The sequence below is a fragment of the Nelusetta ayraudi genome, unplaced genomic scaffold (assembly GCF_046127955.1).
Source record: "Nelusetta ayraudi isolate G7.1 ecotype Tasmania unplaced genomic scaffold, CSIRO-AGI_Nayr_v1 ptg000221l, whole genome shotgun sequence".
Lineage (NCBI taxonomy): Eukaryota > Metazoa > Chordata > Actinopteri > Tetraodontiformes > Monacanthidae > Nelusetta > Nelusetta ayraudi.
In genome coordinates this window covers 301,566-316,249 of record NW_027466270.1, presented here as the reverse complement: position 1 = coordinate 316,249, position 14,684 = coordinate 301,566, and positions in this window count along the sequence as shown.

The window sequence follows — 14,684 nt, the reverse complement described above, 5'->3', positions numbered from 1 at the left end:
GTGATGAGTTTTTGTTTGATGTTTGACAATTGTCAACCATCATAAAGTCGATTACGACTTTGGTCTGGACTCCACTATAGGCAGACTTAACCCAGTGTTTAAAACTCAACTTTTTTTTTTTTTTTTTATCTGGACAGGTGAGGTTCTTGGTGTGAGCCCATTCGAAGTGGCAGTGGGCAACCCAGATGACTCGCCTCTTCGGAGAGGAAGCGTCGAGTCTCCCAACAGGAAGACGCACTGCTTTCACTGCTCTGCGTCATCTGTTCAAGCTGCTCACTGCTGCCAAACGAGGCCACCTTGCATCACCCTGGAAGTTGTTTGGCAGAGATAACACGTAATGCTCCCAAAAAAAAAGGAAAGGCCTCGCCTTATCCGTCCGCCGGGTCTCTGATTAAACCGTCGTATCTGCAAGTCGGTGCGGCTGGTTCAGTGCACAATGATAGATCTGAGATCCCCTCCCCCGAGGCCCCTCTGGCTGTCCAGCAGCAGCAAATAATAAAAAACTAATTTGTCTCAGTCTTGGGGAGTTTGGTGCGGCGATAGCCAGGATATGGGCGGGAGGGATAAAACTATCATAGAAACATTATTTATCGTCGGAAGCTCGACGTCCTGCCTCTGCGTTCGGTTCTGATCTGGGTTTGTCCCAAATGTTGTAAAAATCGCCCGCGGTGCTTTTACTGCAAAGCATGCTGAGCCAATTAGAGATCAGTCCCCTCGTCGGCCTGTGCACCCTTTTACAACTGTGGACACAGAGGTTCAGCCAGAGTTTAATGGGCCTCTTCGTGTCTGCTGGCGAGACGGGGCGCATGCTCAGAGGCAGAGATGGTAAACACCTGATAAAAAACAAACAACAAGGTTTATCAAGATTTGACAGAGTGTCTGCCGCTTGTTCAGATCCACTGGGCTTTTATGGACATGCAGCTGCAATTACATTGAATGAAAATATGAGCGAAATGCAGTATTCACCATGTTAGAGTTCAGGAAAACACACCTCCCAAGCTCCCAGTGCTGGATAAGTAAAAAATAATGAATGGTCCAGCGACACTGCCCGATGCTAATGCTAATGAAACCTGCTGAAACAGTTGCCTTGCCATCTAATCGACACGGAATCAAAACAAGACAGAAGAACTACCTGGAGGCACTCCTCTCATTCATCATCTGATACCTGTTCTGACCCCGCGATACCCGTTGCATGCTAGTCCGCCCACGTCTGCGCTTGGCTTTTCCAGCGCTACCACAACTGAGGCCGCTGAGGACGTGCAAGGAGCCGGTTTGTTTTGGTGCAATAAAACCCAGACACTTTTCAATGACCCCAGTGTGTCGGATTCTGACGTCACTGTTAGCCGCCACACAGCAGATGACAGCGGGCTCCTCAGAAAGCAGCTTGAGCGTCACTCTGCAAATGTTTGTCTCTCATCAGCAAATTCCATCTGGGTGGAGGCCACTTTGATGTTAATCCCCGTCCCGCTCCATTCCGCGTCCCTCCTACACCAGCTGCGATGTCGGGGGAAAATCCCAGAGCAGGTCCGCGTTCTGGCCCGCTGTCGATAAAACACTGCCGTGTGCCACCTTACGGGTGGAACCGCTCCGTATCTAAATAGAAATGCCAAGTGAGTAACTGGTGAATGGAAAGGCTTGTTTTTTTTTCGTGACTCCTACATGTGTGCGTTCATTTCCATTCGAAGGCATTACAGCTGGACACAAATACATATTTACTTGCGGATTCACAACGACACTACAACTGTGCACATGCACATGCACTGTCCGTTTCCTTGAATACAACCAGATGACTGGAGATGTTGCCCAGTCACAAACATGACCGCTAATATTACATATCCTGTTTTTTTGTTTTTTTTTAAATTACCTCGAAACAAATTGTTCATTGCCTTCAGATTACTCAGTGGCTCTCCTCCACTGCTGCAACCCATTGAGGAATCCCAAACATCTTGTTGGCGCGAGGCTGCGTCCAGCAGGGAAGAAGCGGACGCCGTTCCCTAAGACGCTAATGAGGGACAAGGGAGTCAGAAAATGTGTTTTTTCTGTTATTCTCTTTAAACAAAAGTAGCCAAAGTAAACACAGGGGGAAGAGGAGAATATGCAAAAGGGGCGACGGGAGGTGTTTCTATTCCGCCGAGACAGAGAGAGAGCGAGAGAGCTCGTTTGCTGAGAGGTGAGGCGAGACAGCCGGGGCGAGGAGGCAGAGGGGGCAGCCACGCCGAGATAAGGTGGAGGGGGCGAGCGACAAGAAGAGGCGGGGGCGGGGGCGGGGAAGGGGGAGGGGGAGGGGAAGACGCCGCCCGCCATGGCAGAAATAAAATGAAGAAATAAAGACAGCGAGAATACGGAGGCGATGCCACAAGTCAGGGCTGATGAAATCCGGGGACAAAAAAAAATAAAAATGAATAAATAAAAAATAAGCAAACAAACAAACCCAACCTCGTCCTCATTAGCGCCCTCATGAAATAATTATGGGCGTAACAGACGTCAAGGAAAATAGCCGGTAGGTTTGTTTTCTCCGCCTCATCTTGAAACACAGCGTGTCGTCATGCGCTGTTTTTTTTTTTTTGGTTTTGTTTTTTTATTTATATATTTATCGGGGAGGCGTCTGGGCACAGCTGAAGCTTCTCAATTCTCAATCAATCGTCCTGCCGTTGACTGGGGACTGACAAGTGATTTCCCACCAGAGACGGCACGGCGGCCTTGAACTCAGAAGACAATAAATCCATCCCCCCCCCCCCTACAAGTAACAAAAAAAATAAATTAAAAAAAAAATCATAATAACACTAATGATAACAATAAGGAGGCCAGTGCTCCCGCCGCTGATTCTCCTCCTTGCGATGACATGTTGTGTTGTTTTTCCTCCTCGCTCTCAGCCGGGATGAATCTCTAATTAGAGGAGGGATTAGATGTGTTGGCGCCGCCATCCGCACGTGCTTTTATTAGCCCGCCGCCTTGGATCGCCGAGGAGCGAGGAAGCAGGCCGGGACGTGGACGGATTAGCGCGGCCGGCGCTGCCGCCTCCCGCCGAGGAAACCATATAGTCAGATTGAGCGGGTCGGGGGGGGGCTGTGGCTAATACCAGCGCAAACTCATTTCGGTGCGACGTGACAGCCGGGGAGGCCGCTGCTGCTGCTGCAGAGAGAGAGAGAGAAGGAGAGAGAGAAGGAGAGAGAGAGGAGAAAAAACTACAGTCACTAGCCCTGGGGAGGGAAGGAAGGGTGGGCGGGTGGGCGGGTTGGGGGGGGCGCCGACGTGGTCGCTCCGGTGGTGGAGGAGGATTTGGAACGTGGTCGGGCTGCAGCGTGATGGTGGCTGAATTTTAACAGACCTTCCCCTCTGAGTGACTGTGGCGGCAGGAAAGGGCCTGCGGACAGAGAGCCGTGACTCAGCCGCCGCCGCCGTGACCAACCCCCCCCCCCCCACACACACACACACACACACACACCCGACCAGCTGTTTGCCTCTTGTTCTCGTGATGCGGCGTCTCTTGTACAGTCACAGGTTTGGAGCGACGGAGGCTTTAAAACCCTCATGAAACATGGAGTTCTCTGGCCGCACGCCCACGGGAACACTGACTCTCTGTGTGTCCCTGCTTGCGTGTGTATGTGTGTGTGTGTGTGTGTGTGTGTGCGTGCGCGCGTGCGTGCGCATCGTGTTCCGCCTCTTCCTCGTCGCCGTCGCTTGTGTGATTTGTGCCATGGCGCCGCGAGCTCTGCCATCTGTCCGAGCTGCGAATCAGGTGCCGAATGCTTTGTGACTTGGCTTCCTGCTAATTCTCTCTCTCTCTCTCCCTCTCTCGCCGAGGCCACTTCAAGGACCCGGACAAGCCCCAATCGAAATTGGACGCGACGACAACTTTTGCCGCCATTTGCTGTAGCGGGAGTGGTTAGCTGGGGGGTGGGGGGTGGGGGGGGAGCAGATTGAAGTAATGAAGGCGCTGATGGCGTCAGAGCAGCGGCGCGAGCGGAACTCCTGCTTTGCAACTTGCGCCCGAGTGTGTTTTCTCCGAACTCCCTGCGCTGGACGTTTGCAGCGTTACCGCAGCACAACATCGTTAATAATGCATCGGCCCCGCAGTACAAAAGCTATTTTCCGCGTGGCAGGAAAATACAGCAATTTGTCTTTTCGGTGCGACGCGGCGGAAGATGGCGGCGGCGGCAGCGGCGGCGGCGGCGGCGAGCGAAACCCGTGGCCGCTGTGTTTTGTTTGCGTTTTACTCAGCGGCGCGTTGATGAATAGCCCGCAACGCACGCGGAATGACGACAACAACATGGAGGCTGTCTTCTGCCGCTCTTTACTTATTTATTTATCCCTTTGCTCCGGCTTGTCCTCTTCAACGCAGATTCATTGTTCCGCAGTGAATCACGCCCACGCAGCGCGCTGCTCAGTTAGCTACTGCCACCCACACATCACACTCTGCCCCCCCAGTTTTTATGGCTCCCTCAGCCGGCAGTCGCGCCGAACCCCCCCCCTGCCCCCCTCCGGTAATGAATGACACCCCCCCACCCCCACCCCGAGGTATTGTAATATATGACACCACACTACCGCTACCGCCCTCCCTCGGGAAACTGTTTCCTTCCCCGCGCAACCCAAAGGGGGGCCGTCTGGAGTCCAAAGGGGCGGAGCAGCCCCAGCCGGCCGACCAATCGTACGGTCGCTCCCCTCGTCTTTGCCATTAAACTTCAATCGTGAGGGGAAAAGGGGTGAAACGGTGAATGAGGACGAGGACAAAACACAAGGGGGATGAATGGGAGCCTCGGAACGACTCAACAGAGGCAGATGGCTGCCAGTTTCCCAGAGTCGTGCAGCAGCCGAGGCAGCACAGCCGGATTTCACTTTGCCATTTTTTCTTTTATTATTATTATTTCCCTGTACTTCAAGAGCAGCCATGGGCCAAATCACCCCCCCCCCCCAGCCTCCATCCTCACGCTCAGGCCAACGTTTGGCTGCTATGCCAGGCAGGCTATGCGCTAGAAAGATTTTGTTGTCTGCTTTGCCACTGTTGTATATGACAGAGAGGATGAGGGCCACAAGAAGAGAAAAAAAATAGATCGCAACTTCTGGGGGACAACTTGTGAAATTGTACTAGCTTGCCTTATAGTATTATAGTAGTAGAGTATTCGGACAAGGAAAAAAAAACTGTGTCAAACTTTCCATCTGTTCAGAGGAAAAGCAGACAGACTTTGAGGACTTTGCGGAACAAGATAGCTAGAAATGGGCCGATGCAAGGACACCGTTGGTTACACCTGCGTGCTATATAGCGTGGCTGTGTATGATACAATAAGGCAACTGATCAAGTTCATTGACCCTGAAGGTGTAGAGCGCAGACGACCCCGCCATCCGGGATATAAGGCATTGCCATCAGCAGCTGCATTGATGGTTTTAGTCGTTATAACTTACTTACCGAAATTTCAACTTTAATTTCTCAAAATGTCGACTTTATTCTCAAATTGGAAACTTGAAAAAAAAAAAAAAATCAATTCAATCTTCATTTTTTCCCTTATTGTGGCTGTAAGTCTCTTCCGTAATTGTAGTCGTGAAATGGTAATTTGTGATTAGGAAGTCCAGGCCTAAAAAAATAAATAAATAAATAAAAAAAAAAGTTCTTAGATCAAGATTTCCTTTTTGAATAACAATCACAAAAACCCGAGCAAGTGTCAAAATGGGGGAAAATTGCTGAAAATTGGGCAGATTATCTTGTAGCGTTTATTGAATCGCTCTAAAGTCTTGCTGCTAAACCGGCAGCCCTAAAAGAAAGATAACGATTTGCGTAATGTTTAAAAAAAAAAAAAAAAAAAAAAAAAAGTCTCTCCAACCCACAACACTCACGGACGACGATGACTCAATTCTCACGCCTGTCAGACGGCAGAAGAACCCATCCTCAATTTACCGAGCACTCGATGTTCTACCCCCGTCTCTCCCCGGTGTAATAAGAAAACCCTTCGCACCCCTTGAGAGGCAGCACCCTCTGCTTCTTTTTTCGACGGATGGAAACTGTCTGCGAGTCCACCGGAGAAAAAAACAAAATGATCACGGTCACGGCCTCCATCTCCTCCTACAGAAACGCGTTGTGTGTTGTTGTTTTTTTTCTTCATAATTCCGCACCCATCAGCCAGGAGTGTAGCTGCAAGCTACCGCCGGCCGCCCGACTGCACAAAAGTACACAATTTTCTCCCTTTTGTTTTGTTTTTTTCCTTTTTTTTGTTTTTTCAGCTCTGAATCCGCACCGACCAACGACCTTCAGACAGGTAGAAACCCTGCGGCTCGCCCCCCCCTCGAGAGGAGCCCAGAGCGGAGAGAGCGTAGCTTTTGTCTGAGCAGAGGTTGAAATCATGCAAACACACGTTTTGGTTTTTTTTTTCCTTCTTTGTTTTATTTTTTCTCTCCCTCTGATCTGGGCCGCAATATTATTAGTATTCACGGCAGAATATCTGCTTTGTTTTCTCGCTCCTCGGAGGCCGTGGTGAATCACATCTGGCCCCGCTCTGAATTCTCTGTGTACTCTCCTCCTGCCCCCGTGTAAAAAAATAAAACAAACAAATAAATAAATAAATAAATAAAAGCTCCAGTAATGGGCCTCCTGCACAGCACACACTGGGCGTCTCTGTATCTCTGGATCGCTGTGGAAAACTCAGCGGACCGATAGCGGAGCTCCCAAGAATACGTTTAGAAATATGAAAATAAAAACCAAAGCCAAAACACAAACCAGGAAGCTGTCGGCTGTCAGAGACGTTCCGCTGCTGTTTCCGTCTCTGCGCATCTGCCGCCGCCGCCGAGCGGCTCGACTCGAGCAATTAGTGACAGCGACAAATGGCGAGGAGTCGACACTGGCAGACACACGGAGAAGCGTCTGCGAGATAAAGAAGAAAAATAAATAAATAAATAAATAAACATTTCCTTTTGACAATCTGCCACTTTGTGACAAACGAGTGGCCGATCAGATTGCTAATTTAGCCTCGGGCCGCTTTAATTAGTTGAGGAAGAGCACGTGTTATTGCGAGACGTCGCACTCTGAAAACTTGGGGAAGTTTGTGTTGTTGTTGTTGGTTTTTTGTTTTTTTTCTTCCATCTGTGTGACTGCACCAGGACACAGGAGCCAGAGAAAAAAGTATATCCTCTTAATTTATCATTTATGGAATGTATTAAATTAGCACTCGTACGTGTGTGTGTGTGTGTGTGAGAGAGAGAGAGAGCATGAGCGGGGTGGAACGAGCAGGAAGAAGAAATATACTTTCACAGCTTAGACAGACGAAGCGTCGCAATAATTGATAAAGTACGTTTTAAGAAAAGAAAAAAAAAAAAAAAAGGTTCCACGTTCATGTGATTTCTCTCCTGCAGAGCCGGAACGAGTAGAATGAAAACAAAGCAGCTCGGCGCAGAGAGGAGTGCATTAAAGATCAGAATCTTCTGCTCTGCCGAGGCTTTTATCATATTTTCCCCCGCAACCTCGCATCGATCTCCGAAGCCCGACCGTAACTCGCAGGTGCATCGTGGCGCTTAAAAGCCTCGGACGTCTCGGCAGGTCGACGTTTTAAAGCCAACGGCCGTAGGATCGGGTTGGTAATGGTGAGGGTGGGGGGAGGGGGGGGGGGATAACGGCATTACAGACATGAGCGGCTGAGACGTCCGGGGGGGGGGGGGGGAGAAAAGGCTGAGGAGGGAACTTGGAAAAACACCCAAGACGAAGAAGAAGATAACGGGGAACAAAGTCATGGGGGGTATAAAGCTGATCTTAAGTCTTAATTGGAGCCTCTCGGAGGAGGATAATTCCAGGCGGGTGGATCCAACAATAAAGCGACCGTGAGGTTAAGAAAACATGTTTCCTTTGTGAAGAAATGGCAGCAGGGGCCACCGGTGGAGCGGAGACGTGCACGTTTTAATTGACGAGCTCGGCAAATTTGCATGGCTTCATCAGCGCCTCCGTATAAACACACCCGGGGGTTAGTCGGAGCCTTTGGCGGCGGCAGAAGCTGAAGAGGCTGAGGGCGAGGCGGGTGGCGGGTGGCGGGGTGGCGGCGCCGACGACGACTCCGAGTCAAGAACACCTGCGGGAGGAGGATCCGGCGAAAAAGTTAACGCTTCCTGACGCCTGCCGCGCCGCCATTAAAGTTGCATCGCCCGAGTTTATTTGATCCCCGCGAGGGCTTCTGATGATGAAACGTCTTTGTTACGGCTCGGAAAACAGCGCGCACTCTGCGTCTCCCGGTTCCGGCCGTCAGTCTCGCTGACGGTTAATGATGCCTCGACGCCGACGGAGCGGTGCCGCGTCGCTCCTTTTGACGCGACGGGCTTGAGTTGAGGGCTGATGAACATCATTTGAGGCGATGCCGCTCAAGGCCAGCTGAGTAAACAAAGAGGGGCAGGGAGTGAGTGCGCAGAATGCAAACGTGGCTAACGTAGCAGAACGCTAATGGCGTTAGCGGCCCTCGTGAATGCAGACGATGAGATTTGAATGTGACGTAAAACGTGCTACACGCGTCAAGTCGTGACTGTCTCTGCTGGCTTGCTCCGGCGACACACTAAAGTCTGCGGATTCAATTAGTCGTGTACACACACACACACACACACACACACAACAAATCAGTACTGCGTTTAGAGCGCCGATTCTAAACGCAGTACTGTTCCTGCACAACTGGTAAATGCACTCGTGCTGAGCCGCACCGTGAAGCCAAAAAGCACTGGTGGAGCGAGCTATGCTAGCCATTGAGCAATCCGGTGTCGACTACTGAACCTGGTCGGATGCCCCCCCCCCCACAGCCATCTATTTGCCTTCTACAATGACAAAAGGCAAAAAAAAAAAAAAACTTTATATTTGTATTTATTCATTTATTTATGCATGTATTCCTCTAGTAATTGGTTATCATATTGGTTTTGTAGTTTTTCCAGTTGTGGCTAACTTACAGAGCAGTGACCCAACAACCAACAGGGTCAATTTGATTTTTTTTTTTTGTTTGGCATTGCCGGCCTTTTCTCCACAGAAACACAATGTCTGCTCATTTATTTGACACAACCAAATGCGCAGATGCTTGTGAGAAACGTCTTTCATGAGTGCTCACAAGACAGCAAATGGACTATTAGAATTAACTTCATTTCTTGCTCTGCAAAAGAAGATTTTTCTCATTACACTCTGGGCTCAATTGGGATATTATGGAAATAGGAAAGCAATCCAGCAGGTGATAAAAGTCACACGCAATCTACAGGAATAGGCCCGCTCACAATGAGTATTATTAGCATGGCACAGCGAGGGTGATTGAATTTTATTCAGACACAAATTCATTAAATCAACTGTATTGGGTCATATCACATTTTACTTTTAATATGCACTGTAGGCTTTAAAAAAAAAAATACATGATCTAATTATCCCTAAAGTTGCTGTCTTGTATTTTTTTTTTCTTCTTCTTCTTTGCGGCTCAGGAAAATGCTCTGCCATGAGTGATTTAATCTCATTATTATTGGACGCTTCCCATTGTTGCTGCAGACCAAAAGACGCTTGGCTGGTCTGACTCTCCCTGGCATCGCCCGCCTCTTCTCCACGTCTAATCAGGGGAAGATTCTTGACCTGCCAGGGAGGTGATGATGTCGGGAAGACAGTGATGAATTGCTCCCATGCGCCATGACCTCAGGTGGCAACGTTGGCAATTTCATAATTCAATCTTCCCCCCCCCCCCCTTTTCTCCCGAGTCCGATCTGTTTTGGCAGCGGGGTGGAGGGAGCCGATGATTCCGGGTGACTTTCATCGATATAAAATCACCTTTGAGCCACTTGGTTTTGCGATATTTTGCATGCACGGAGATTTTACTTTCAATTTTTCTCCTGGAAAAGCAGAAACACCTTCAGTGACACTCGGTACACGAGCACGCGAAGGAGACACTCGGCAGTGTCAGAAGCGCTGATACAAATCATCCCAATGTCGGTTTATAGGCGCCAGTCATGAGTTACGACAGGTAGACGCTGCGGTCAAGGCGAATCCATGGAGCTAGCCGGCGCCTCTCCTAGCCACTCTGCAGTCCATTACTCCAAAATGTCTTGGTTCCCCTTCTCGTATTGCAACGCATATATTTTAGGGTTGTGCATCTGTGTGTCTGTGGCCGATACGTATCTCGATACACTACCAACGATTCGATACATTAAAGATACGATACGATTCGTATATTTACGATACGATTCCCCCAATACGATGCAGTGCGATTCAGCACAGTTTGATCCAACACAATGTGATTTGATTTGAGACTCCGATGCAAAGGAACGATGCTATGCAATTCAATGAGTTTGATTATTTATCCACCAAAATACAAACAAACATTCTGTATTTTTCAATTTCAATATAAAGGTCTTTTGTGAACAACTGGTTCACAATTAACAATAACAAGGCAAGTGCAAAATAAATAAACCTTTCCTTATGGCTGACAAATGGAATAAATGTAAACTCTTCTTGCTGTTGCTGTAAACAGACAGCAGCCTAACCGTCTTAATAAAACAGTCACGACAGTGAAACAGCTCGGCTGTGATGAGAAATGGAAGACAGAAAAAGATTCAAATACTAAAAAAAAAAAGAAAAAAAAAAAAAAAAGTCATGGTTCCTTGAACTCAATCAAAATTAGTGCACAATGCAACTCATTGGTGTGTGACTTTCAGTCCATACTGTATTATTCATCCGATATGTTCCACTCTGAGGTTTTTCTTTAGGAATATCAGCTGATCCACATGATCGGGGTGAAGCAGACTGCGCTGTGCTGTAAAACTTCCAGCACAGAACTCCAGAATCCAGGAGTCCGGCGGTGGCCCAGTGTTCTTTGTTGTTGGGCACGTTTGGCTGTAGAATGGTTCCACGAGTAGCCGCGGAACGATGGTGTCGTTCACGCCAGACTTGAAGCGGCACGCACCTCCGTGTCCGGGTCACGCAGCCATCGTTTCGTTTTGGCGGGGTTTGTTTTTTTGTTTTTTTAAACTGCGCTGTGTTGTAAGTTCCAGCACTGCGCTGTGCAGCGCCGTATCGGTCTGTGACAGACGTAAAAAAGCGATGTATCGAGATTTAATCCTAAAATTGCATGGATTCACGGCTGCTCTACCGATGCACTCGCATCGTGCCCGTGCCTGTCCGTGTATCGGTACGTATCGGTTAATCTTCCCATCCCGAATATATTTCTCTTGAAAAAAAAAAAAAAAAAATGTTGCGTTTGATACGTTTTTTTTCCCGTGTTTGTAGTCAGAGTGTATCGTTTATGCGGCAGGCTGAATTTGCATCTGCAATCCCGGCCGAGCCTGGTTCCTGTTCCTCCGAGGGTTTGCAACGCATAAAAGAGGGAGGTGGAATTTCTGCTGGTGTAGCGTTTGCAGCATCGTTTAATATTCAGTTGAGTACCCTGAAATTATTTTATTACCCGATATATATATGGGTATGCAGATAGCGAGCGGAGAGATGTGGTCTCCCATCCATGAAAACCGGCAAGAGCCGACATGTATTATGAAAAAAATCATTCTCCACATTACATTTGCATGAAGAAGGTGTCATTTTTGACATTTGTTGATATTTTGAAGTGGATTATTCATTGGACCTTTGAGCAAAATTTCAATTGCCCAGATCCTTAGGCTTTTCATATAATGAAAACAACTCGTAGGCAGGTCTTCAAGGAAGGAAACTGCTTTTTTTTTTTTACTTTACCGTTGACATCGAATCCATTTTTGTATACTTAACTGATCTTGGGGACAGATCACAAGCCGGGTTCCCTTGATGGACTCTAGTCCACTTGAAGCAGGGGTGTCAAACATACGGCCCGCAGGCCGGATCAGGATCATCAAGCTGTTTTCTTCTGGCCCGCGAGATGATTTGGCAAAATATAAACACTGCAGTTTTTCAGTGAAAGAAAGTGCCGTTCTAAATGTGTCCACTTGGTGTCGCAATATCGTTTCTGCTTGGCAAACAAACTCAATACTGGGGCTGAGCAAATGGGCACAAGTACATCCACTCACGCCTCCTATTGGCTGCCCTCATTGCCCCCAGAATGTCTCTGTGGAAACAGACAAAGCTGATGCAGAGCAGTGTTGCCAACTTGGCGACTTTCTCCCCCCCCCAAAAAAAGTCGCTATTCTCCCCATAGCGACTTTTTTGTGTGTGTCAAAAGCGACTAGTGACAAATCTAGCGACTTTTCCTGGCGTCGTTACGTTGCGGTCGTCGTCAACTATGCAAATTAGACGATGACGTCATTTGGCGACTTTCAGGACAGCCAATAGCGACTTTCCTCACTGAGGAGTTTTGCAGAGTCCTCAAAGAACACGGACGAAGTAAAACAAAGAAAACAACTGGAGGTTGTCGTTATTTTTACGTTATTATCACCGTACCACGATTTTACCGCTCCGGCCCGCTTGGGAATAGATCTTCCAGTGTCTGTGGCCCATGAACCAAAATGAGTTTAACCCCCCCCCGACTTAAAGGGTTCGTACAACCACGAGGATGGATAAAGCTGTCAACCATGTCTTTGCCACCCGTGGACGAAACACAGCGTTCACGTCGGGGAAGATCCACCGTCCGACCAGCATTGGAGGGGTATGAAAAAAAAAAAAAAATGCTAAGGATTGTTTTCCGACAACCGACAGGTGCACATATACAACGGCCAACCAAGCGAGGCGAAACGAAAACGATATTGGTTTCGCTGTTCATTGACCTTGTAATCCCCCCCCGGTACAGTCGGGGGTTCTGTTTGTTTTCCCCGCCTCCCAAATGTCAAGTCAGAGAGGACTCCACTCTTGTCCTGCCAATCGACCGCACATGGAGTCTGCCCGGAAAATAAATCCGACATGTGCAAATAGTCGAGTATTACAACCGGCTGCTGCGATGAGGAGTCTTAACTTTGGTAAAAGGTAAAAAAATAATAATAATGTTCTGTTTTGTTTTTCTGGCCCAGGAGTCCAAGAGTAGTTCGATCATTGGAGGTGAAACTGATCTGTTCTGTTGATTCAACTTTGTTCTTTCCTCCTGGAATTCATCACAACGCCTGGAATCATAATTTCAGTACCTACTCTCCCAGATACCCCGACCAGCACCATCACTACCACCGCTGGTACCGCTAGCGCCCTCATCGCCACAACTGGTACCGCTATTACCTCTGCCATGACCAACACTGCAGTAATACAAGTGGTAGCGGTCTAATTGACATTCCTATTAAATCAGGCCTGTCAGCACTTTGCCCACACCGGTTAGAACAGACGGACGGACGGACGGGGGAGTGGGGGGGAGGGGCCTCCTTGTGGGAGATGTTGTGAAGGTTTTTCCGTGAAAGCCACCCTGCGGATGTAGCGGTTAATGTGTCAGGTGATCAGTTCGCTCTGACCTTGTTCGTCTCGCTGATTGATGTGGGAGCAGAACGGAGACCGGCTCTCACGCCGCGTCAGGCGCCCGACTCGGGCCCTGTCCTTGGCCGCAGCCCGGGTCCTGCGCCGCACAGGTCTTTTTGACCCGGTCGCACCGCGGGAGGTGCGGCAGCGCGCGGAGGAGGCCCGCAGCTTCAAAGGCGATGCTGTGGGAATCCCCCGAAATAGAACAGCTAGCGAGAGTGAGTGAGCGAGAGCGATCGGAGGGGAAGCAGGAGGAGGAGGGGGGGGGGGACGCAGGACCATATGCTCTTCCTTCTGGCTGAGAAACAAGAACGATCTAATTAGATCGAGTGCTAAGTTTTACACGAGTGAGACAAAGCTTCTCCCTGCCGAGAGGAGGTTCACATTCGTGCCGTTGTCCATTTATTTCTGGTGCCACGCCAGCGACCGCTCCTGAACAGCTCCCCCTCGCGTCGCTGCGAAACTGCGCGATTGATGTTGACGCGGCCAACTTTCTCTCTTTTTTTTTTCCTCCCTTTTCTTTTCATTTTGCTTGTGGAGATCCGTGGGAAGCTGAGTTTAAGCACGTCCCACTTTGGTTGCAGCGCCCTCCCCTCGGGGTGACGGCAGCCGAGAAGAATCGAGGCGACGCACAGGACGAGAATAAAACCCCCGCTGCATGTTAATGATGTCTGTCGACGCGTACTTGAATATTTGAAATGTGATCCAACACTCATGTGTTATTTACCTGCGTTCCAGCAGGGAAAACATCATCACCGGCTGTGCAAGGCGTATTTACACATCAAACACCCCCCCCCCCTCAGCCTTTCCCTGTCTTCCAATCCTCCTCTAATGACTGATTTAACATCATTTGGACACACACACGCACGCACGCGCACACACACGGTGGTGTGGACCCAAATGCAGCACAAACAGCGTAGTAGAGATTGCAATGAGGAAGAAGGTGCTGGATCAGGAGCAGGCCCGAACCAACGAGGGCCAGCAGGGAACAGGCAGACAGACACCAGGGATGGGCTGGTCGGGTTGCTGGGGGGCAGAACGTCAGGGGAAAACGGGGTCGGAACCGAGAAGGCAGGAGGCGGACGACCAAGAGCGGAAGCGGGCAGGTCAGAACACCAGGGAAATGCAAGCAGGATCGGGTCAGGGACCGGCTCGGTCGGCACCGGGTGATCAGGCCGAGAACCGCTGGAAGGTCTGGCATGGGGACAAAGAACAATCTGGCAACAAACAAATGAGTGTGGAGCAGGAGCATATATACTGAGCTGATTGGAGATGAAGAGCAGCTGTGAGCACAGGTGAGTGGAGTGGCTGATGAGGTGGGCGTGGCTGATGAGGTGGGCGTGGCTGGCAT